Source organism: Pundamilia nyererei, unplaced genomic scaffold (assembly GCF_000239375.1).
Source record: "Pundamilia nyererei isolate P.nyererei 1_Seehausen unplaced genomic scaffold, PunNye1.0 scaffold00242, whole genome shotgun sequence".
NCBI lineage: Eukaryota > Metazoa > Chordata > Actinopteri > Cichliformes > Cichlidae > Pundamilia > Pundamilia nyererei.
In genome coordinates this window covers 753761-756612 of record NW_005187643.1, presented here as the reverse complement: position 1 = coordinate 756612, position 2852 = coordinate 753761, and positions in this window count along the sequence as shown.

Genomic DNA, 2852 nt, shown 5'->3' with positions numbered 1-2852 from the left:
GTCTGATTTTCATAAACACACACAACTATCACACTGCTGCAGATGTGTGTGACAGTAACACCTGTATGACCAGAGGGCGGCACAGCTCTTTGAAAGGTAAGTCACTCAGAAAAGACTGACTTATTGATAAACATAATAACACACCTTCCATCATGGAAAACGTTTCTCTTTAAGTGCACTCATTTTGTATTTATCACTGTAATTTTCTCTTTTATCTTCACTCTAGCACAGACCTGAAAACCTTTCAAAATAAACTAAACGATCAACAGAATGTGAATAAAAAGCTCCAAAACATCTGGGCCTAAAACATCTGCATACACGTTCTGCAGACTGGGCTGTTCTTCACTGCAATACCAATTCGTACCACAAGATGGCGCACTGACTCAACATTAACTTTATTTGGGCAGGTAAGCCATAAAGATTCCGTTCTTTTTATAATAGTGGTCTGAAAAAGGTAAAATCTTCGAGGGTAAATGGGATTCAGGCTGAAGAACTGCTCACCTGTGGTTTAATACACCTGTCTGTGTTTTCAGCAGCAATAAAACGGTCCCTAAACGCCTCACACAGCACTGACGCTGTAAAGTCTCAGTACACAGTAAGTACTGCACTTAAACCACAGCGGCTCTAAAGAACAATCTGTACAGTGAAACTATCAGGTTACATTTCTGTAAAGTAAACTAACTGATCTGAGTTCAGTGTTTTTTGCTTTTTTTGTCAGTGAACAAAGAAAAACTTCAAACTTCTGCAAACAACATGTAAATAAACAAAAACAATGCTTTAAAAAAAAAAACAGTCCAAAAGTTCAAGACTTTGAAAGGTCGACTATTTTTACTTAATTAATCAAATAATTATTTTTTTAATAATTGCATCAAACCAGTTAGTAACATTTAAAAACCACACTGAGGAAAATATCCGAAAATTAAAATGAAAGCACGACTCACTGCAGACCTCTACATTATGTTTTAAATACTATTAGGTTCTTCTACATATAGAGACCCACCAAAGATGTAAAGTAAGTATATATAGATCAGCCTCCTCTCTCTGAGCTCAATAATAACTAATATTATTATGTTTTTATGGTAGCCTGTTAGCTTTAAGGGTTAAGCAGTAGAGCAATGATGTCATTGTTCCCTCATCAATGTGCAACATTTTTAGAATGAAGCTCCAAAATCTAATCGTCTACTCCCAAAAACAAAAGCCCTGTCATAAAAAATTATTAAATTATGTTTTATAATTGTGCATCTCAGAACATTTGAATATCACGACTATCAAATTTTCATATATCCCATGTTCATATTCATTACACATAAAGTGACATATTGGAAGCGTGTTTTCAAACTGTGATGATTATTATTAAAGTCCAGGCTGCTCTGATGGCGCTCTTCAGCTCGTCTGGTCGAGTGTTTCTCATCTTTCTCTTGATGATTCTCCATTAACGCTAAAGTCAGGTGAGCTCGAGGACCAATCAGAGAACAACGTGGTCAACAAATCATTGGGTGCTGCTCGAAAAGAAAACTGACATCTCCATGAAGCTCTTCATCAGATGGAAGCTGACGGCTGTGTAGATGATAGATGACATCATTCCTGGTAATATGCTTCCACACAGGCATGAAACATTACATGTAATGAATACAGAATATGTGAAGATTTTCCCCATTTGAATTATGAAAAAATAAACTTTTTAATAATATTCTAATTTTTTGAGATGCACTGGTATAACGCAGTCTACTAAAACCTTCATCTACAAACTTCTGGAACACATTTTCCTCAAAGAACCTTTAAAGAAATTTTAAAAAGGCAGAAAAAGTGTGATAATAATAAAAATATAATTAAAGACAGAAATCTCTCTTCATAACAAACAGAATAAGGATATTTGACTCTCAGTGTGCAGAACAGCTGCTGAAGATGAGGTTCAGTCTTCACCCGCCTCCATAACTTTATCTAAATGTGCTGTGAGACACTCAGAGGAGGTACACTGTGTAGCTTAAATAAGACCTCAGTGAACTAAACATTACTGAACAGATGGCTGCAGGGTAGGAGGGTAGAGAAACTCTCACAGACTTCCTCCTCTGAAAAATCAGATCAAACAACATCTGCATCTAAGCGTCGCTCCCGGCCTGATGAATAGATGACGTATATTTCTATATATTTACAGCAATAAGAATATTTTATACTCCTCAAAGCCCCAAAACTCTGTAAACAACAAAGTAATAAAGTGAAAGCAGCAGCAAAACAGTAAGTTAGTCGCCTCCAGCTATAAAAGCTCCAGAGGGGAAGTGATCAGTTACAGGTAGTGTTTGTGTTTGTGTAGAGCTGAAATAAATTTAGCTTCGACTTTTGAACTTCTACATGTTTGAAAGTCACTTCAGTCAGGCTCGAGCTGTACACGTCAATAAATGAGCAGCCTAAAGAAATATTCCTCCCTTCATACATGACTGAGATCAACGGGCTTCCCTTTGTGACGGCGCGACTGAAGCTTCAGCTAAAATAAAGAACCACGTGTAAATCCAACACAGGCTTAAAGTCCAGTTTGCATTTTGTTGCTAGACTTAAACTTTAATGGTGTAACTGTGGTTTGTGCTGGATGTTTCAAAGCTTTTATTTTGTAGTGTGTTTGCTGATGTTTGCTGAGCTTCAGTTTGATCTGCAGACCATGCAAGAGCACAGTTTATTATTTATTATCATTTATACCAAATGGAAAAGCCCGGTCATGAAATGCAGGTTATTCCAGAGATGGAATAAACATGTTAAGGCCATCCACCCATTTTTTGCTGCCTACCTGGGTCTAAGCTGAGTTCAGTCACCTCCTCAAGCTCCTCTGGTTCTGCCCCGAGGCCTCCTCCCAGCTGTTT